The sequence below is a fragment of the Delphinus delphis genome, chromosome 11 (assembly GCF_949987515.2).
Source record: "Delphinus delphis chromosome 11, mDelDel1.2, whole genome shotgun sequence".
In the NCBI taxonomy this organism is placed as follows: Eukaryota; Metazoa; Chordata; class Mammalia; order Artiodactyla; family Delphinidae; genus Delphinus; species Delphinus delphis.
This window is the reverse complement of record NC_082693.1, coordinates 68,879,970-68,903,460: the sequence shown is the minus strand read 5'-3', so window position 1 is coordinate 68,903,460 and position 23,491 is coordinate 68,879,970.

The following is a 23,491-nucleotide window of genomic DNA, read 5'->3' as shown; positions in this document are numbered from 1 at the left end:
AAGAAGATGTATAACTTTTATGGTAAAATTATGATATAGATAAACTTTATTTGACCTCTAAATGGTATTTTTAAAAACATCTGTTACACCTTTGCTTTTCAGCTCCAATGCCTTCAAGCTATAGAAAAGCCAATCAAACAATTTGTTTTAAGAGACAGTAAGTTATGTGTGGATATTTGCCTTTAAACGTATTTCAGGAAGTACTTCAATGATGCCTTTTATGCAGGATTTCAGGCACCTTTCTATGGAGATGGGTGAAATATCTTTATTCTAAAGCCTTTATGCCTAAAATCCTTCTAATTTTTATTTAGCTCTTAAAATACTAATGAAGAGTTTGAACATTACCCTTGGACAACCTTCACGTGTTGGCCTTCTAGCTTGCGGTCACCATGAAGCAGCTAACTCTGAATAGGTTTTATCTTTTTATCTATCTAAATAGGTTTATCTGGGTACCTGTAGGTTACATTTCTACTGTAGGTAGATTTCTGAGCTTCTACTGTGACTTAAATCAGACTTTTGCTAGCTAATTACTTAAAAATATCAACAGAGATGCCTGAAAGATTGGCAATTAGAAAGAGTGGTCTGTAAACATTTAATTTGGAGATGAGAAAGTTCAAAAACTATTTGATAAATAGCGTGTCTTCAGTTTCAGATGATTTCTTCCTGTACCTTTGGAGGCTTCATCATCCCATTTATATACAGCTTCCTGGACGCGCCCATCTTTTTATACCGTAATCCCCAAAACTTACCCTGTGGTGTTTCTACCATCTGGAATCTGCCCTCCTTCTTCCCTTTGACCGCTCTGTCTCTCACTTTCTGACTTATCTTTAATTTTTAAAAGATTCTATTTTAGGCCTATTCAAGGTGAACCTTTCCAAGTTTGAATCCTAAAAGTTTAATCTACTTCTACTCTTCCCAGTTTCTGCTAGCCGTTTGTGGTAAACTGAAGGGGAGCAGAATGTGCCACCCCAAATTATGCCTCTTTGGCATATTGATTACTTGAGCTGGTTATTTTTAAGACACAGCCAAGGCAAGAGAAGCTCTGAAAACAGAGTAGAAGTTACCCTTTTATAAGGGACCTGTACGTTAATAAGGGGAATCTCTGTTTGAAAGGGTATCTCCCTCACTATACTACACCTGGAAGAGAAGGATGACTAAATCTCTGAAAACTCACCTCAGTGGAGAAGGCTCGGACTCTGTAACAATCATATCCTGGTTTACTGTGCTTTGCCTGATCATCTCCCATTAACAGGCCTTCCCCAAGCCCCTCCCCCAAATCTTTCTTTTGTCTTTAGCTAAAGATGGTGTTTAAGGTGGTGGGTTGGACCATTTTGGGGAACCACTCAGTTTTCCTGGGTATCTCCCATGGATACAGGAAGGGTACCTGGTATTAAACTTCTGTTTTTTGTTTGTTTTTATTTTTGGCTGCGTTGGGTCTTCGTTGCTGTACATGGGCTTTCTCTAGTGGTGGCGAGCAGGGGCTACTCTTTGTCGCGGTGCACAGGCTTCTCATTGCGATGGCGCCTCTTGTTGCGGAGCACGGGCTCTAGATGCGTGAGCTTCAGTATTTGTGGCATGTGGGCTCAGTAGTTGTGGCTCACGGGCTTAGTTGCTCCACAGCATGTGGGATCTTCCCAGACAAGGGCTCGAACCCGTGTCCCCTGCATTGGCAGGCAGATTCTTAACCACTGCACCACCAGGGAAACCCTAAACTCTGTTTTCAACTGTTAATCAGTTACTATGGTGGCAATGGTGGTGTGGTCTCAACCAAGAACCTAGAAAGGCAGAGGGAAAATTATTTTTCCTCCCCTACATCTGTAAACTTCTAGAAGGAAAGGATGCTCACACATCGTTGTATATCCTCTTCTTCCAAGGCTTACAGAATGTAAGTGCTCAATACATATTCACTAGGTTGAATTGAAAAGCTGATTATTTAAAATTTCTGACTTGTTTTTCCATGTTTCCATTTGTAACATTCCTTTCAGCCACATCTCTACTTTAATTTCAATTACTAAAAACTCTTTTGTTATCATAATCTTAATATTTGATATGAGACTTTAAGTCAGTTTTCTGAGACTTTGCTCTACTCATTCTTTTCCTCCCTGACTGGGGAAGTCAACATTAAAGATATTTAAGAAAGCACCCTGGGATCATGTGCGTTCACCAGTTGAGTGCTTAGGATAACTTGCACATTTAATCCATTCCTCTAAATGAGTCTCTGGTTTGGAACTGTGACTGTGATTCATCTGAACAAACAATGATGCCAATCTCTTTGTAAACTCAATTGATTTTTCTGTTCAATTAAGGTCCATTTTCTAGACATACAGACAGTTATATGCATGCACAGACCCACACCCACATATACTATCTTACACACAAAATGCATATAATCCTGTGCTTGGAGAGTTAGGTAAATGTAAACCAAATGTCCAATTTTCCAATCTATGTGTAATCATGCTTTGCCCATAATCTCTATAAATTCCCAGCTCATTTCCCTTTGGCTCTTCCTGTCTCTGCTCTCGCATCTGTATAGGTAATTAATTCGGAAAAATTGATGATGGATTTCTGTAGTCAAAGCATATTTTGCAACTTAAACTCCAATTATAACACAAGCTTTGCCTGGGATTCACATGTTAACGGGTTGCCATATTTAACTAAGGATATTGTAGGTACTGCTGATCTCACTTATAATCTTGTTTCTCATGTCAAAGAAAAATATCGATATGTCCATGAAATCACTCACCGCTATGTGTATTGCTCAAGTAATTGTCCTTCTAAGCCTCCTTTTTGAGTAAGACCAAAATGAAAGCATTACAGGAGAAGTCCTTAACAAGTTTCAACTTTTATTTTTCTTAGTTTTACAAATTAGAGTGTAACTATTTAGAGTAAAAAATGAGTTTTTTTTTAAAGAAAAGCTTCTGCTTTTTTTTTTTGTTGTTACAAAATCTAAGAAAATTTCTGTACCACCTGTAATACACAAAATAGAACAAATGTACTTGAGCTACCATTTACCAGAAGCAGATTCAGTGAAATACTGTATTTTTTCCTTATCCGAAGAAGATATCAGATGCTGAACTTGGAACATAACGGTTTATATTATTAGTCTTGGTCCTTGGTCTTATTATTTTTTCAATTTAGATTCTTTCCCTGCTGATCTTGTTAAATCTTATGGCTGTGGATCCTATCTATTCCCTAGTAACCCCTCAATTTTCATCTCTGACTACTCAGATTGCATATCCAATCACATCCGCAGCAGCTCTACTTGGAGGATCATTAGGTAACCTTACTGTCCAAAATAAAACTTTTTTTTATTTGAGGTAAGGAGAGACTTTATTCAAAACAATTATTGCAAGGAAGGTAGGAGGACTATTGCAATAGAGAGATTGCTCCAATCATACATAGGTCATAAGATCTGCAAGTATCTCCTAAACCAGTAACTTTAATACAGTGTGAGAGGTACTGGAATAGCACACACTTAAGAAAGAGGCCTAGGACAGAGATGAAGGGGTGGTTAATTCTGCTGCTAGAGAAAGGTACAGAGTGATGGGAACAAGTGAATTGTGTCTTGAAAAGCAAGAAGTCATCCTCAGAATTAACAGTGGCTTAATTGAGGGCTTACCCCAGCCCTGTTATGCTAAATTGCTTTCCGCATGATCTCATTTATTCCTCACCAAACTGTAAGTTGGGTATCGATACATTTCTGCTGAATTTGGACTAAAGGGTCTTCTGAGCAAAGCGCAAAGACACTGAGGCAGGAGGATGGCAGCTTTGGGAGCCAGCAGAGGAGCAGGGAGGGGGAAACGCCGAAGCTGCAGAGGTTCCTTCTCAAGCTCTTCTTTAGCCAATGCTCCCTGAGTCGTTGACTCCAAAGGAATCGTGGGTACACTGCTCATTCATTTGTGTGTCTCTTCGAGGGTCTTCTGTGAGCCCCGCATGGTACTAGGTGCCAAGGCTACAACCAGTGGGCAAGACAGCATGGTCCCTACCACCCATCGTGGAGCTTATATTCTGGTCAGTTCCATCCCAGCATGGTAAAGACAAATAAGAGGGTGCGCGACTCCTTGTTCTGCAGGATGAAGGGGGCTTACTGAAGGACCTCAAGCTCAGGGTAGCTGAGCACCATCAGGGACGCACAGGTGTTGACACTGTCGCCCTTCACAAAGGACGTGTCCACGCCCCTGACCCTCTGCCGGCCCGAGAAGGCGGGTCCCGCTGCCACCACTCCATGTCCAGGTCCACAACAAGGGCCTTCAGCAGGGCTTGCTCCTGTTTCCAGAGCGACAGGGTTTCCTCTGGTGGTCATGGTGCGGCCCCAAGCACCCATAATAAAACCTTTGATTCCTTCCAACACTTTTCTAAAAATCTCATCTTCCCCTAGTGCTCCCCATTTCAGTTACTAGCACCATCATTCACTGGGTTGCACAGATCAGATAGCTGGCAGCCGTTTACAACTTTTTTCCCTCTCCCCTACCACTTCCAAGGGTGGAAACTCCCTAGGGTGCAGGTCTGCCACCAAAATTGATTCCAAGCCCAAGTACTTTTCCTTACTCCATTATCACCATCCAGGTCCAAGCCATCATCCTACTATCACCATGCAGGTCTAAGCCATCATCACCCGCTTGAGCTGCAGCAAGAGTAACGTGAATAGTATACTTACCAGCAGACTCGGTCCCTTTCAATGTAGTCACCACACAGAGAAGTTTTTTGTTTTTTAATGTAAATCAATTCTTACTACTCTCTATGTAAAACCCCTAAAGGTTTCCTATTGTACTTAGAACAAATTCCTGACTGTGGCCTATATTACCCTGAGGGGGCCTCTGCCTCCCTCTCAGCTGTCATATCCTACCACTCTCCCCTTCTGTCTGTTTCAAGCATACTGGTCTTCTGGCTTTTTCCTAAACATGCCAACCTTTCTCCTTAGAGATCGTCAATGAATGTTGTAATTACATTATTGTTCAGCAAATACTCATCCCCTGCCTCTCCCCAGAGTGGGTAGAATATACTTCCCCACTCTTGATCATGATTTTGGCCATGAGGCTTGCTTTAGCTAATGGGATGTTGGCAGACATAAGGAAAACAAAGACTCGATATGAGTTTGCAGCTTCTGGCTCGCCCTCTTCCTCTTCTGCCATTGCCAGAAGAAGGACGTTTCCTGGGTGGTCCCCAAATGAGAAGAAACGTGAAGCACAGTCGAACTAGCCAACTTGCAAAACTGCAGTGTGAAGCAGAGCTTCCTGAGCTGAAGGCAGAATCACCCTGGCTAACTCACAGATATATGAAGAGAATTAAGTTATTTGTCTTAAGTAACTGAGTTTTAGGGTAGTTTGTTATGCAGCATTTTTGTGGCAATGGTTGACTGATATAACTGTCTATTTTAAAACCTATCCCACTGCTACTTCATTCAATCTCTATAGTCTTTATTTGTCCACTTATTTTTGTCTTTTGTGAATAAAAGCAGGAATGTTTTTGTTTTTTGGTCTTATTTCTTATATTCTCAGAACACAAAACAATGCTTCTCCATAGTAAGGACTCAGTAAATATTGTTAACTGGATGAATTAATGAACTAGGGAAATTCTAAGCACCCTTCCCTGATAGTTTTAGGGTGGCTATTTCTCCTTCACCTCTCACAAAGACATTTTCATTCTCCAAACTGTGAACAATGAAACACAGGAAGTAAATCTCTTCTGGAGAGATTTTTAGCCAAATGGTATAAGAGAATGCTTCCTTTCAAGAGAGTCTTGAATGGTATTTTTGACTGCAATTGACATTTTGTAAGTTATCATTAAGGAAGAGTGGGAGTATGGTGGTCCTACAGGCACTGTGTTGATGTTTCCAACGTGGTGAGCCAATGTGTACAGAAAGAATAAGGAGGGGCAAGTTGTTAGAGGCAGAGGACTAGAGTCAACAATATAGCATTCTGAGTCTAGAAACATCCACCGTAACCAATACCACAGGCCTCAGAGCAATCTAAAGATTAAACTTGAAATTAATTTATTGAAACCCTACTCTATGACAGGCAACGTGCCAGATTAACTTGATTTCATGTAACATAGCATACTATGAAGCAGGATTTGCAGAATGATATCATTCTCATTGTGTTGGTTAAAAAAATAATAAAGCCATAGAGAGTTTAAATAAGGATAAGGGGACTTATTAAGTAGAGCTTAGATAGGACTGAACAGCTTTCATTTCTAAAGCAACAGCTAATCTTTGTAATATTAATACCGGATCCAAGCACAAGTCAAAAACAAATCTTGTGTTAACATGCTGTAGAAAATACTATGCCAAATAAAGAACAGGCTAATATTTTTAACCTAAAAGTACATTTAGTAAAAAGTCAGATTGGACTCTATTTTCAAGTTGATTCTAATTCAACAACTTATCCTTGTTTTCCTCCCTTTCCAGGTTTAGGTGTGCTACACATATTAAACAAATGAATAAACTTAAAAAAAACCCTCAGACTCCTTATTATAAGGGCTATGTAGAACCTAAATGGATCTGGGTGCATTGAATTGTTTTAACGGGGGTAGTAAATTAGAAAGTATGAAAGAGGAATCAAGAAGTTAATTGAGGTTGCAACCCGTGGAGAGTTGTAGTGAGTGATCTGAAAAGAAGAACCCTTCCCACTTTGTACTCTGGGTGGAGGCACTAGTATGTATAGAATAAAAATACCAGACAAGCACTGTTTGGGTACTAGGCCATATTTCAATGTCATCCTAATTCATGAAGCCAAAGAATGTCGGAACTGAAAAGGTCCGTTATGGAAAAACCAGTCTTATATTATGCTTTAATTTTACAGGAGGGAACACAGACCTAGATACTCTAAGGGGGTTACAAATTTCCTCCACCTTCCTGCTCTTAATCACATTGGTTCTGAGTGCTCAGAGTCTAACCTCACTTCTTATCCCAGAGGAAGGTAATTCTTCAGTATCAGTCAAGCAATTTTGAGAAATTAATTTATCTTCTGTGAGTCTCTCTATTACAGCATAGCATCCCCACAACAAGCTGGAAAACATCCAATGGGTATTAGTCACTATAAAATGGACTTTCCTTTTGGACAGGTCTCTGCTTTTTGTCTTTTTCTCTTATATAATATCTTGCTTTGGGCATTATCAGGTTTTGTTGCTATGTTTTAGTAAACACAAATCCCTTAGCTCCTAAATCATAGACTCCTTACTCATATGATCTTTTGTCCCCCCTTCACTGTGCAATATCACCTTTTTTCCTATGTCTTCTCTGGACCTGAATTCAGATAAACGTGGTCATCAATTAGGTATCCATACTCAAACACTTACAGAGACAAGCAGGTAACATGTCCTATTTAAGTCCTGTTTAAGGGGACCATCTGCTTGACACTGAGCTTCAGATGATTTTTCTGCATGTGGGAACATAGGCCCAACATGGCAAATCTTCCAATTTTCAGTATTTTCCAGAAATTCAGATTTTTTATGGAAATGTCACAATCTTTAAATGCAAATATTTACTTCAATTTTCTCTTTTGCAATACCAAGCGGACAAAATGAAATGTCTATGTACTGAACTCAGCCTCAAGATCCACCATTCTGCTAATCGCTGGTATAAGTCTTATTCTGATAACTTTCTACCTGTGGCTTTAGACTTTAATTCTCTGGTCTCTATCATCATCTATAAAATAAAAATAATTGCTATCTAAAAGATGGTATGCATATATCACAAAATGTGTATGTAATACATACTCAATAAATCTTAACTTGTGCATCTGATTATAAGTTACACACACTCTTTCCATTTATTCTTTTTTTATAAATTTATTTATTTTATTATTTTATTTTATTTATTTATTGTTTTTGGTTGTGTTGGGTCTTTGTTGCTGTGCGCGGGCTTTTCTCTGGTTGAAGCAAGTGGGGGCTACTCTTCGTTGCAGTGTGTGGGCTTCTCGCAGTGGCTTCTCTTGCTGTGGAACACGGCTCTAGGAGTGTGGACTTCAGTAGTTGTGGCATGTGGGCTCAGTAGTTGTGGCCCACGGACTTAGTTGCTTCGCGGCATGTGGGATCTTCCCGGACCAGGGCTTGAACCCATGTCCCCTGCATCGGCAGGCAGATTCTTAACCACTGCGCCACTAGGGAAGCCCTTCATTTATTATTTCTCCTGACTTTCTACTTTGTATTCACGTATTTTAATCTTTTAAAAATCATTCCAGTTCTTTCCCTCTTTTGTTTTAATGGTAGTCCAATATATAACTTTTGTCCTCCTGTGGCTTATTTTTTTTTTGTGGTACGCGGGCCTCTCACTGTTGTGGCCTCTCCCATTGCGGAGCACAGGCTCTGGACACGCAGGCTCAGCGGCCATGGCTCACGGTCCCAGCCACTCCGCGGCATGTGGGATCTTCCCGGACCGGGGCACGAACCCGTGTCCCCTGCATCGGCAGGAGGACTCTCAACCACTGCACCACCAGGGAAGCCCTGTGGCTTGTTTTTAATTGAGGTATAGTTTACATACAGTGAAAGGCATAGATCCTAAATGTAAAGGTTGATGAGTTTTGACAAAAGTTTGAACTTGTGTTATTCAAAACCCAATAAAGATGAAGATTGTTTCCTTCATACCAGAAAATTTTCTCATACACATCCCCAGCAAATTTCTGTGACATCACAGGTAAACACTTAATTTTGCCTATTTTTGATCTTCATATAAAGGTAATCAAACATTATGTACTTTTTGGTGAGTGTCTGCTGTTCCTAGTTTGCTGTAAGTTTTTATCATGAATGGGTGCTCAATTTTGTCAAGTACTTTCCCACATCTATTAAGATATCATATGAATTTTTCTCTTTCTTTCTATTAATGTGATGAGTATTTGTACTCATTTTTTAAAATAATAAACCAACATTTTGTTACTGGGATGAACCTTGCTATGTCTTGTCATATTATCCTTTTTATATATTGTTGTATGTGTTTTGCTAGTGCTTTGTTAAGGATTTTTGCATATCTTTTCATGAGAGATAGTGTTCTGTAGCTTTTCTTTTCTTGGAGTATACTTGACTGATTTTGGTATCGGGATTATTCTGGTCTCATAAAATGAAGTGGGGAGTGATCTTCCCTCTTATATCTTCTGAAAAATTTGTATAAGATTGGTACTATTGTTTTAACTTTGGTTAGAATCTATCAGAGAAAACACTTTGGCCTGGTGAGAAATTTAAATTTTGAAATTCTTTTATTTTTAAACAAATCTACTTCTATTTATATGTTCTATTTTTTTTCCCACCAGTCTAATTTTATCTAAACTAATCATGGAAGATGACATACGCTTATTTGTAAGTATTTTGATGTGGGTCTGCAAGATTCTGAGGGTGTATCACAAACTATTTAAGCCATGGATAACCAACAGTTTAAATGAACATAAATGCTAAGACCAACACTTCCCAAAAATTGTCTTTCATCATGATCATTATAGGAAGTTGTCTACTAATTCTGACGTGATCCCAATACCAGTTTGAGATGCTGCCTCAGTATCTCACTGTTCTTAAATGTGTATATGCAACCCCATTGAATTTTCCTTGTTTTAGTGATTAGTGCCCTTCAATGAATTTTACTAAATTATCTAAGTTATCAGACTTACTCATATACCTTTATTAGTATCAATAATATTTCTTTATTATCGTTTTATTGCTTGGAGGCTCTACAGCAACATTCTCTTTTTCATTGTTGATCTTGTTTGTGTTTTTCTTTTTTCTTGATCAATTTTATTAGATATTTTTCATTTTTATTCAACTTTTCAAAAAAGCAACTTTGGGTCTTAATTTTTTCCATCATTTGTTCTTTATTTTATTGATTTTCAGTCTTACCGTTATTGTTTCCTTTTACTTACTTTTGGTTTAAATTATTCTTCCTTTTCTTTCTTTTTAAGGTTAGGCTGAGGACGTTAATTTCAGACCTCTTCTTTTTTTCAAATATAAATATTTAAATACATAAATCTTATCAGATCGTGGTTTTAGCTGTTTTTCACTAATTCTGATTAAGTTGTATTTTCATTACCGTTCATTTAAAAACATTTTCTAATTTCCTTGCGGATTTTTCTTTGATTCACAGAGTGCTGGATCCCACCTGATGAGTTCCTGATTTTGTAGATCAGGTTGGTGTCAGAGAATCAGCATTTCCAACGAGTTCCCAGGTGATGCTAAGGTTGCTGTTCTGCGGACCAGATTGGAGGGACCACTGCTCTCAGGCACAGTTCTTATTCTCAAGGGGTGGCCTTTCTGAAGATTCTTCACTCTAGCAGTTTGGAAATCCGATTTCTTCCAGCATCTGCCTACTTCCAGAATCTCTGTTCTGCTCTCATTCTCCCAACAATTATTCTCTGCCTGGTATGTGGAGTCAAGCCTTGTACATCATTGCCATGTGTTTGTTTAGTCAGATATCTGGAGGGGCCACTATGCAGATTTCTGAGGCTCCTCTGTGCAACTCCCTCATCTCTGCTACCCTGTGCCATGGAATACAGCAGCCTCAGCAGCAACAAAATAGAATCGCTGTTTTCTTTGGCCGGCAGGTTTGCTGCCTTCTTTGGAGGCTCTTCATCCCTGTGCAGCAGTTTGAGACGTTCCCAGGCAGAAAACCAGAGTAAATGTGGGACTCAGCTCAGGAGTTATCGTTCTTTCAGGAATTATAGTTATATGCTGTGTTTTTTCCAAAGCCTGAAAAGAGTTGTTTCATATATTTTATCCTATTTTGTTGATTTTTATGTCAGGAAGATAAACCTGATATTCATTACTCTGCTGTGTCCAGAACTGACTGTGTATATACCTCATTCCTGCAATCCCTTACCCTCAAATGAATGAAAGATGTTCTCTCAAATAGCTAGTTGCTTTTCCTTTCTTCCACTTCTCATTTTCCACTCTCCAACTCCTGCTCCAATTGTAAAAGACACAGCACAATATTCAATACTTGGAACTCAACTAAAAGGGACCATCAATGAACCAGAAGTAATTCTCTAAGTAACACTTCGATTGAAACAAGGTAAATGGCAACAAACAACCTGATACAAAGAAATCTGTTTTTCGATTGTTGATTCATTTTAAATTCATTCATTCAATCATTTATATTTATTGAACATTGACTTTTTGTCAAACACTGTGCTAAAGATTGGGAATTAAACAATGAGTAAGAGAGACATAATTTTTTTAATTACAGTTTTAAGAGAGAAAGTCTGAAAGAAAAATCTCACGGTGAAAAAAAGAACATTCCAACTGCCTAGATGCCAAGAGTTCTCTTTGGTTGGTGTCTGTCTTCGTGAATTCACCATGGTTTAGGATCCAGAAAAATAATCATGTCTTAGTTCTAGATATAATCAAATCCTAGGCAACTTAATTCATGATAACTGAACTCACCGAGAGTAAAGTACTTTAATCAGAATAGCAATCTCTTAATTTATACTAAGGTCTCTAACTACCCCAGTGTCTGCTCTTACACCCTCAGACCAAGGCATTCTTTCATTTTACACAAGTCTATTATAATCAGCAATTGCTTTGTGAGAATGAAATCAGCACAAAGATTAAATGATAAGAATGGTTTCTGGCACCAGTCTCTGGTAATCTAATACTTCACCTCCACAGTAATAATAGCTAATATTTATTCAGCCATTACTTTCTCACAGCATTTCAGTGTTGTACATACAGTTATAATCCCTGTTTTACAAATAGAGATACTGTGTCACAGAAAGATTGAGTACCTAGTAAGTGGCAGAGCTGGGATTCAAACACATGGAGTCTGGCGCAAGACCCCAAGTCCTCAACTGCTCTGCTACAGGGCAATACAGAGTACAATATATCAAGATCTGATATATTGATTCTTGGGATGGGCAGTACTTGTATTGAGTACACATTTCTTTCTTTCTACTTTTCTGTGTTTCAGTGGCTGGCTACTGTCTCTTTGACTAAGATATTATTTTTTTAGATATGATAATGAATTCAATAAAGTTTCAGTAATGTTTTTCAGGTAGTTTTAATCTCCTTAATCCATTATTATGGATCTCCTCAATCCATTATTGTTCATTTATAGGGTGATCTCAATCTGGAACACTGTGGGTGGTGTCTGCATTCAGAAATATTATATTTGGCTTTAGAATCTTAAAAAATTTAATTTATTATGTGTTTAATATGGCAAGATTTCACATTTTAAAAAAATCAAATTTTCATGGATTCTCTTGAAAAAAAATCATAAAATTTAGAATTAATGGACCCACGTTTCACATAGTTCCAATCTGCTAGAGCAGTCCAGGCCACTGTATTCGTTAGCATCACCTGTTAACAACTTCAGGCATTTTCCTTAGCAATCTTTAATATGTAGCTTAACTTGAAGGAAAATAATTTCTGATATCATTTCATCAAACTGTATATAGCTCTAACATTACTTTTAATAGGGTTGTCTATAAATGGAGTGATTATATTTCTTCTTTTTTAAAATTTAAGTTTTGTTTTATGCTGGAGTATAGTTGATTTACAATGTTGTGTTAGTTTCAGGTGTATAGCAAAGTGATTCAGTTATACATATATCCATTCTTTTTCCCACAGAGGTTATTACATAATTTTTTTTATATAAATTTATTTTATTTATTTTTGGCTGTGTTGGGTCTTTGTTGCTGCACACAGGCTTTCTCTAGTTGCGGGGAGTCGGGTCTACTCTTTGTTGTAGTGCACGGGCTGCTCACTGCGGTGGCTTCTCTTGTTGCGGAGCATGGGCTCTAGCCGTGTGGGCTTCAGTAGTTGTGGGTCGCGGGCTCAGTAGTTATGGCTTGTGAGTTCTAGAGCACAGGCTCAGTAGTTGTGGCACATGGGCTTAGTTGCTCGCGGCATGGGGGATCTTCCCAGACTAGGGCTCAAACTCTTGTCCCCTGCATTGGCAGGTGGATTCTTAACCACTGCACCCAAAATTATTCCCCAAACAGAGCATTTTGATTAAATACCCATAAAAAGTGTATGCCCTGGAAAATACTGGGAATTATTATTTTTAAAATTTGGCCAGTCTAATGTTTAAGAAGGTACTTGACTTTGTTGTTTTATTCAGCATTTCTCTGGTATCTAGTAAGTCTGATTATAATAATTGTTTAACTCTGTGTAATAGTGTGATTTATAATAAGAAATATATATTTGGCCTTTGTCCCCATTTCTGGCTCAGAGGTCCTAAAACACTTGAATTTATTAAGTGAGAATGGTAAAGATGTCTGCCTTTTTTAACATAAACGAGGTGAATTTTGGACCCCACTGAAGGATGGGGGGCTGGCTGCCAGGATAACCAACCATTTGTTTTAAGGGTTGGACCTTTCAGTCTCCTGGCCTCTACCACCTCCAGGGAGGGGAGAGGGGCTGGAGACTGAGTTCAGTCACCATGAATCATTCATGCCTATGTAAGAAAGCCTCCAGAAAATCTTTAAAGGATGAGGTTCAGAGAGCATCTGCATTGGTGGACACTTGGCAATGTGGGGAGAGTTGAGCACTCTGAGAGGGCATGGAAACTGTGCCCTTTCCCCATACTTTTCCCTATACTCTCTTCTACCTGGCTGATCCTGAGTTATAACCTTTTATAATAAACCAGTCATTTAGTAAGTAAAATTGTTTCTCTGAGCACTCTAAAAAATTAATCAAACCCAAGAAGGGGGTTGTGGGAACCTCTGATTTACAGGCTGTTCATCAAAAGGATAGGTGACACCCTGGGTTTGTATCTGGATCCTGAAGTGAGGGGTCAGTGGAGTCTCGTAGGACTAAACCCTTAACCTGTGGAATCCAATGCTATCTCTGGGTAGATGTGTCAGAATTGAGTTAAAATGTTAGGACACCCAGCTGGTATCTGCCTGGAGCATTGCTTGGTGGTGTGCGGGCAACTCCCCCTCCCCCATATGTTGGAACTGTGATCAGTAGACAAGTACTCTGTTTAAGAATTTACCCCAAAACTTAGCAGCTAAAAACCTTTATTAACTCGGACAGTTTTAAGAGTCAAGAATCTGAAAGTTGTGTCTCAAGATCTCTCATAAGGTTTCAGTCAAGCTATTGGCCAGGGCTGTAATCTCTGAAAGGGGTGGGTGTCATCTGCTTCTGAGCTCACCCATGTGGCCACTGGCTGAAGCCTTCAATTTATCATCATGTGGGCCTTTCTAGAGGGCTGCTCACAACATGACTTACCCCAGAGCAAGATAGAAGATACAGCCTTTTTATAACCTAATGTTGCAAATGACACACCATCACTTCTGCCATTATTTGTTAGAAGGAAGTCACTAAGTTGAACCTACTGCTGTTCGTTAGAAGAGTGTCACCAGACCTGTCAACACACAAGGGGGAGGTGGGATTAAGCTTTCACCTATTGAAAGGAGGAGCATCAAAGAATCTGTGGACATATTTTTAACACTTCAACAGTGAGCTCCTTTAATCTTTCTGTGAATTGCCTGTTTATAAGAATGACAATTTTTTTTTGAATTGTAGTTTTAAGGCTCTGTTACATGTGAAAAATCTACAAGCTCTAGCCACTAGATTGGAGTAGCAATAGAGTCACATTTTTAAATATATTTCTCCCATCAATCACTTGAGTAAATGCCTATATTTATCAGGAAATCTAATACCACCACCTCTCCCTCTTTCCTTTACTTCCTTCCTTCTTTGTAAAAACAAAGCAGTCCTGCTTACAGAGAATACTGGGAAGGAAATTTTGCAAATGTGAACAGCTTCCTTGCAGTTCTAGTTTTTTAGCTGCCCTTGTTCTATGGCTCTCACAAGGTTTCAATCTCAAAAACTGGAACCACAAAGTCGGATCTGTGCCCACTGCCCTAACAAGCAAGTGCAGATAAGTCCTCCCTCACAGACTACAGGTTTTTCTGTAGAACCCTAGTGAGAAACATGCAACCTGCAAACTTCCTCCCAGTTGGACTCGAATCACCTTTGGCAACCCGGGTAGCCTTTCAGTCCAAGATGGCACTTTTATTCACTGAGAAATTCTATAACATTAAATCTCAAGGGGAAGATGTGTACTGAGACCCCTGAGCTTCCCAGGAGGTTCCCAGATCCAGGTGCAAACTCACCCACCTCTACTACCAGAACACAGTGGGTATTAAAGGAGGTGGCTTTTTTCCAAGGGAAAAAAGGTACTGGTTTGTTCTTCCCCAAGGAAAATTAGTCCAAGTTCATCAGCTTCATATTATTGGTGTCTGAGTCTACTTGGGCTGTCATAACAAAATACCATAGACTGGGCCACTTAAGCAACAGAAATTCATTTTCTCAGAGTTCTGGAAGCTAGAAGTTCAAAATCAAAGTGCTGGTAAATTCGGTTTCTGGTGAGGACACTCATCCTGATTTGTAAACAGCTACCTTCTCTCTGTGTCCTCGTGACCTTTCCTCTCCGTGCCTGCAGAGTGAGAGAGCGCTGGTGTCTCTTTCTCTTCTTATAAGGACACCAGCCCTATGGGATTAGGGCCCTACTCTTATTACCTCATTTAACCTCATTTAGATGATTCCCTAAATGCCCTGTTTGAATACAGTCACATTGGGGGTTAGAGCTTCAATTTATTAATTTGGGGAAGACACCATTCAGTCCATAACAATTGGTACTGGTGTTTTGATACATATGAGGCTAATATGTTCTCCACATCATAAAGAAAGATGGTTGATAGTGGTAAATTAAAATTACATTCACAAAGTCTTTACTAAGTTTATAAAGGAAACATTCCCAAATCTACTTAATAAACTATCTATTAAGTATCAATTAAGGAAAATTTTTCCAAAGATTATGTAAGTGATTGTATTATAATTCTAAGCCATTATTGCTAACATTCATAAAATGGCAATAATAATACCTAGTTCTCAGAGTTATTATGATTTTCCTCAGCTTGCCTTAATAGATTTAATTGCTTCTCTCCCATATCACCACTGTGCTTTATGCATAGCTCTATTCAAGGAACGATGCTTTATATTACAATTGCTTTTCCCATTCAACTCAAGCTCTTTGAAAACCAGAACTGTGCCTTCTCATCTCTGAATAGTAGACTTTTAATTCAGTGTCTTGCATACTCTAGGTGCCCAATAAACATTTATTTTATCAAAGAACTAATTAGCCTCAATTCAACGTGCTTGTTAAACATGAGCCAAACATAAATGGTAAGAAATACTGATCAGCAAATGTATTAGTATGTTTGTATCTTTTTTAACATTAATAATTTAAATATTTTAAACCTTTGTTAAAAATCAAGATTTGTCATTCCATAATATTCTCTGAAAATTACCACAGATTAATTCGAATCGCTCACATAATGCATTTCAAAGGAGAAACCAGATTTCAGGCTTTTATTTTGGGTATTAGTAATATTTGAGGCAAACTCCAGAGTCTTAAACCAATAAATGATTGCTCTTTGTAACATTTTTTAAATGCTCTGAATTGAAGGATATTCTAATTATTTCCTGTATTCAGCATACAAATGTAAACTCTTTTTTAATATTTACTGATAATATCTATAACCCAGTCAGACCTGAAGACTGACAACCAACTTAAATTTTTCACAAGTAATAATTCTAGCAATTTCATGTGTGAATAGTTGAGGAAGTAAGAAAAGAAGAGGTGATTCCAATTCTGTCGAGAACAATCCAACCAAGAGGATAATTTTAGCCTGAATCATACACACCCCAAGTGGTAGGGCCTGCAGGGTGATGGAGCTGACTTTTATTGACCATGTGTAATGGACTTGGAACGTTATCTCTGTTACTACATTAATTTTCATGATAATCACATTAGGTATGGATTCTATCCATTTAGGTTAGTTAGGAAATTATATTACATGACAAGAATTCTCTCTCTTAGAGCTTTTGAGCCTTCCCGAAAGGAAGGGAATATTGGCTGGGAGCTTTTATTACCAGTATGAACCAAGTCTTGAGCACCCACTGTTACAGTTTTCTGTTTACATCAGTCATAAGATGGGACATACCCACAGTCTGACACTTTACTCAGCCTCTCTCTTTTAGACATACATACCACGTTCCTGAATTATTTTTCTCCCCCATTTAGTGCATACACAGAAAGCATGTCTTTTATCTCTATAATCTTCCAGGTAGCTCTACACTGAAAAACTATTTACCAAATGTCAAACTGTGTATGATTTAATTGTTCTTGACTCCGTATCATTCTCTATTTCCCCCTGTGCTGACAGGGTTAGACGCATACGAACTATATTTCTGAGCTGCTTTGCCAAGCTAGTGGCTTCAGTGCCAACTTTCTCTTAAGTCCTCACATTGAGAAATACGGGCAGAAGTTTGGAAAGTGGGAGGAGCTGAGAGATTTGCAAATGCTGACCCAGCACTGTTGGAGTGCACACTTCAGGGTTTTCACCTGGAATAGTTGTAACAGTAGTGGAAGGCTGAAGAAGTGTCTCCAACAGCTGAGAAGCCGTTGCTGGCTCATGGGTTTCAGCACAAGCATGGTAGCAGCTTCTTGGTATTCTGCTTATGTTTCTCCATTCTTTTTAACACCCTTGTAAACAATTCGCTGCATCAAATCTTGCTTGGCTTGAACGATCTAAAGTGGTGTTTAATATCCTGACTGGAAACATATGGTATCGCCTTTTCTTATCCATTCCATTTCATATTTACTAAAAGAGAGCTCCAAATTTCAAAATTATTGTCTTTGACACGTTAAAATTTGAAGAGTAAATTTCTAGTAATAAGCATAACATATATCTCTATAAGACACTATTTTTTCAAGAAAAACTCTGCTAGTGCTTCAAGAGCACATGAAAATTCTTGTCACTGGATTAAAACTATTTTCTTTCTTTATAAACTGTGAAATAGATGTAGTTTAGGCCTGTGAGATTTGAACCCAAGTCATTTAAATGCTTGCAAATAGATTAAGCACATACAGTTATATAATTTTAAAAGAATACTGAACTGGGAGAACAGAGTTTCAAGCCTAATATTGCATGAAGTATGGAAATTAATTTATTCTCTTTTGCACTTAGAGTCCTTGGCAGTAAAATGAGTCCTTGCATGGATGAATTCTAAGGTCCATGTTAGGCTCTATATTTTTTATTTTGTTCTATTTTAATGTTAATTGAAAAGGTATATCTGAGTTATTAATATAGCCAACAAGGTCTGTTCTTGGTTCTACTTCATGCTAACATAAGTTTTTGAGCAAGTGCATTTATATCTGAGTCTTGTCTTCTTTATTTACATAATGAGACAATTGAAATAGAGGGTATCTATGATGCTTACCTACACTAAAGTCATCCTTTTGTTTTTTGCAGTACGCGGGCCTCTCACTGTTGTGGCCTCTCCCGTTGCGGAGCATAGGCTCCGGACGCGCAGGCTCAGCGGCCATAGCTCAAGGGCCCAGCCGCTCCGCGGCATGTGGGATCTTCCCCGACTGGGGCACGAACCCGTGTCCCCTGCATCGGCAGGCGGACTCTCAACCACTGCGCCACCAGGGAAGCCCTAAAGTCATCTTTGATTCCAGTTTGTTCTTTGTTTTGAGTAATAGTTAAATCATCACATGGCTCGACACCTCAGTTTTCTTATTAATAAAACTAAAATAATATTTTCTCTTCTGCTGACCATAGTGGAATCAGATATCAGACATGAAAATGCTTTGCATAAAGCACCAAAACACATTATAACTCTATTGTTTCATATAGCAGGTGAATGTATATTTGAGGGTGTTTATATATTCATATGCACACATTTTATTAAAGTATCTTTGTTCACAACACTTTCTTCGAAGTTGAGCGATTTTTTTTTACATTTTTGGCTGCTTTGGATCCTCATTACTGAGCATGGGCTTTCTTTGTTGCGGTGTGTGGGCTTCTCATTGCAGTGGCTTCTCGTTGCAGAGCATGAGCTCTAGGCACAGAGGCTCAGTAGTTGCAGCACGCGGGCTCAGTAGTTGTGGCGCACGGGCTTAGCTGCTCTGTGGCATGTGGGATCTTCCCGGACCGGGGATCGAACTCATGTCCCCTGCATTGGTAGGCAGATTCTTAACCATTGTGCCACCAGGGAAGTCCCATGAAGTTGAGCAATTACTAGTAGCAGCCTTCCTTATATGGATTTGTCACTTTATCTCATTTAGAGTTAATAATAGCCATGGCTACCAAGTGAAGAAATTTGGCCTTTTATTTAGGACACAGGTATCTGGCCAACCCCCAACCAGCCAGCTATTCAAATACTGTTTAATTAATTAAAAGCTTGGAGCCACCTATTAGCTGGATGACTAATTAGACATGATTATGTAAATCCTACAAAAGCTTAGACGGCCATTCTAAACTTTTTTTTGGAGAATCAAAAGAATACTGCCAGTAATAGAATCCTAGAGCTGAAATGGGATCTCTGCTTCTGGGCTTTTCCTAAACCATTCAAAATTGTTATCTCTTCCTTGCTCAAAACTTTTAGAGAGGTTATTTCATAACCCATGACACCTACATTCATTATTTAAAAGATTCTGTGACAAAAAAATACATCTGTTCCACTCTTTAGACATGTTTTCTATTTCCATGAGCAATCTTAAGATAGGAAAGAACTTTAGAAGATAGACACTCATTGGAATAAAAATAATAGCTCTGGAATTCAGTTTAACCGTATCCTCCACTAACTTTTTTGAGATTTTCTACCTTTTGCTATATAAACAGCTCTGTTCTACATGGTGCCCTTTTGCCACATCTTGATTGTCCAAAGATTCTCATTCAAGTTTGGATTCCACTCTTCTGGCCAGTTTTAATTATTTCTGAGTTATTTGTTGTCCAAACAAAACAGGTTCTCTATCTTACTCTTTTCCCCTTAATTGAAAATGGGGTTTTCAGTAAATCAGATAAACTGATTGATTATAACAAGCTCTGTAGTATGTTATTTCCTCACAGATTACCATATGAGTGGTGATAAACTGGCTCAGAGTCAAGTACCTGTGTGTAATCCAAGATCTAGAACCTCAGCTCTGCTATTTTTTTCATGCAGGCCCTGGGGAAAACTGGCTCTTACTAGCACAGATGTGTATGATAATTACACCAGTAAGCCAATTTAATCATTAAAATGTGAAGAGTAAATTTCTAGTAATAAGAATACAACACATCTGTACAAGGCAGTATTTTTTTAAAAAGTTAAAATTCTTCTAAACTTACGTCTAATGAAAACTGAGAATGCATTATTATTATCAGAAATCTGAGGCTCAGACACATCAAGTAATTTATCCAAGATCTTTACTAGGAAGTGGCCAGGATCTTTACTATGACGTAGATCTCTGTGGCTACAAAACTCATGCTCTTAACCCCTATACTTATATCTGCTACCCTTTTAGTGAAGTCATCTGTGCTAAAGCTAAAAGTCAGAAAAGTTCATATAATAAAATGTCTTGAGTGTGGCCACTAGAAGTCAGGATGGGGTTGGGGGGAGGGGGAATTGGAGGTAGGCGGTACAAACTTCCAGTTACAAGATAAATAAGACTAGGGATGTAATGAACAGCATGATGACTATAGTTAACACAGGTATATAATGTATATTAACGTTAAGAGAGTAAATCCTGACTTCTAATCACAAAAAAGAAAAATTTGTTTTTCTTTTTTGCTTTCTCTTTTTATTGTATCTATGAGATGATGGATGCTGGCTAAACCTATTGCAAGAATCATTTCACAATATATGTAAGTCATTATGCTGTACACCTTAAACTTATACAGTGATGTATGTCAATTATATCTCAATAACACTGGAAAAATTCGATTTAAAAAAGATTTCCTAGGGAATTCCCTGGCTGTCCAGTGGTTAGGACTCCACGTGCTGCCACTGCAGAGAGTATGGGTTTGATATCTGGTCGGGGAAATAAGATCCCACATGCTGCGTGGTGCAGCAAAAAATAAACAAAAAACCAACAACTTCCTAATATGAAGAGAGGCTATGAATGAACTAGACAAAAAATTGATACATTTGTCTGTTATACCTCCTTCAAAAACAGGGTTTTGTATCAGAATACATGTTTTAACACTGTTTAGCTTCTGATAACACCTCAACCACAGATTAAATAATGTTCATTTGATTGAAGAGAATATTCATTCTTTTATTATCAAGTATAATGTACCATCCTCCCTGTTGATTTTTCATGTTAATTTAAATATGTAAGGAAATATACCTTTTCTATTTATTTTGGTTGAGCTGTATACTTAGAGATGATTGAAAGAACATTCTATTTTCTGCCATCAAAACACATTTTACACATAGGGAAAGATAGGGATTGTACAGATAAGTAACCATCTTTCTTCTATGAAGATTTCCTATTGGTTCAGAAAAGGACAGATGCATGCTCAGAGTTTTTCAAAGTATAATTTTCAAAAAACTGCTATTATGAATCTCATACAAATATATAGTGGGCAAGTGTCAAAGATTGACTTATTAATGAGGAACTCAGCAGAATTGTAAAACTGGCCCAAAAGAGGATAGGGAAGACTGCTATATATAGTTAGTGAATTAAAGACAGAAGGCTGAAATAAAACTAAGTTAGATGTAAAATTGGTTGATGTCCTACAGTGCAATAAAACTATAACCTTTTGAGTTATCTTTCTACTTGCATCTTTCCTTTTTCTTAAAACACAACTTAAACCTAAATTTCACAGAGTCTGGGCCTAATCAGTAGTAAATAGTAAGTTTAAAAAATTGCATTCTGCCAGGGGACTGGATTATCTTTGGGAAGAACTATTAGACAAGGCTCCATTATATCACTGAAAGGACATGCAGTCATTAGTTTGCCTAATTTTCACTTTGAGATAATTTTTTACCTACTTTCTACCCTGTAAAGAAAAATAGCCAGTTCCTTGTCTAATACTATATGTCAACACCACTCTGACCATCATACTGACAGAGCTGAGAATCATCATTTTAAAAATCAGGCAATTTGGTAGATGCAAAATAAAATCTCATTTCAATTTACCTATACAATATCTGGTTACTAGTTTTTTTTTAAACATGGTTTTCTTATTTTCTTTTCAAATTGTTACTTGCTTACTTTTCTATTTAGATATTAGTGCCCATGTTTTTGATTCCTTTCAGCTTTTAATATCTGAGAGATATTTAATTCTTACACATCAAAGAGCTTGTCATAAATAGTATTAATAGAATATTTTATGTGAGGAATAATAACATCCTAAATGAGGTTCATTTGTGCGAACTTGAAACTCAGCATAAGATTATGCTAGTAAAGAATGTTTCCTCTTGTTCCATTAAACTCCTCTATTAAAAATTGTTTTATATGAAAACTACATATACAAATAATGTTAATAAGGGTGGAGAACCAAAACTATAGGAAATGCAGGGATATTTGTAAATGCAACATTCTTTGCAAATTGGCTGCAGCCATCATATTAATAAGCAAGCAGTATAGCTTTAGGGGATTCTATTTTGAACAACTTAGAATAACTGGGCAAGTTTCCATGATAGTTTAAATGATTTTTTGTGATGTGCTTGTAAAATAAAGTCAAGAACTGAAACTGAAGTACACCCTAAATATGGTTTTATTTACGCTGCATGTAAAGTGTGTATGTATATGTGAGATATATATATATATACACACATACATGTAAAACAAAATATGTCATTACTACTTACGACTTTCAGTATTTTAAAGGTTTTCTCTGGTACCACTACCACAGATCCATTTAAAAGATGACTGTATTTTTTAAAAAAATTATCCTATCTTCCAGGAGTAGAAAAAAGGTAACTGAATTAAAGCACTGGCTATTGTAATAAATTGGCTAATTTCTAACAGTTAGGGATATATATATATATATATGGCTTATATATAATATTTATGTACAATTACAAACAATAAACAACAAATTTTAGATAATAATGTTATATAAAATACATATATGTTTATACAGTATAGAGGACTAGAGAAGAGTTATGCTAGTAAACTTTGGAAAAATGATTTTTTTGAGCTCTGTATAATTCTGCATAAATCAGGACATATAAAAATTATAGAAACCTTTGAGATCACTTTTTTTGCTTGCTTTTGTTGAGGGTGGAGGGTGTGCTCCCAAAGAAAGTCTGAGCCTTTCGTGTTTCTAGTGGTCCAGAGATCCCCTGTCCTGAAGTGGTATTCAGAGTGAAGCCACAGTTTCTTTTCCCTCCCTCCCTCTGCTACGGAAGCCCAAGATTAGAAGCGCAGCAGGCAGGGCCTGGGGCGGGCAGGAGTTGGGGCGAGCGGGCGGGGGCAGAAGAGAGGGGAGTCGGAGGAGGGGAGTGGAAACGGAATCCTAGAAAAAATGTCTTGGGAAGTTTCTGCAGGGCCTCGCCCTTGGACAGCGCTTTCCCACGGCGTCGCGGGGCAGGGGAGTTCCTCCCGCGCTGCTCGCTGCCGCCCGCACCCGCGTGCGCTCGCCCAACTCTGCCGGGGCTGCCGTGGGCCAGGGTTCGAGATCACGTGAGACTAGGTGATGTCAGCCAGCCCCTCGACCTGCACACTTCAGTTCCCTGAAGTCCTCGCGGCGCGTCCTTTCTCAATTTACTACTCGAGGGGCGAGAGCCA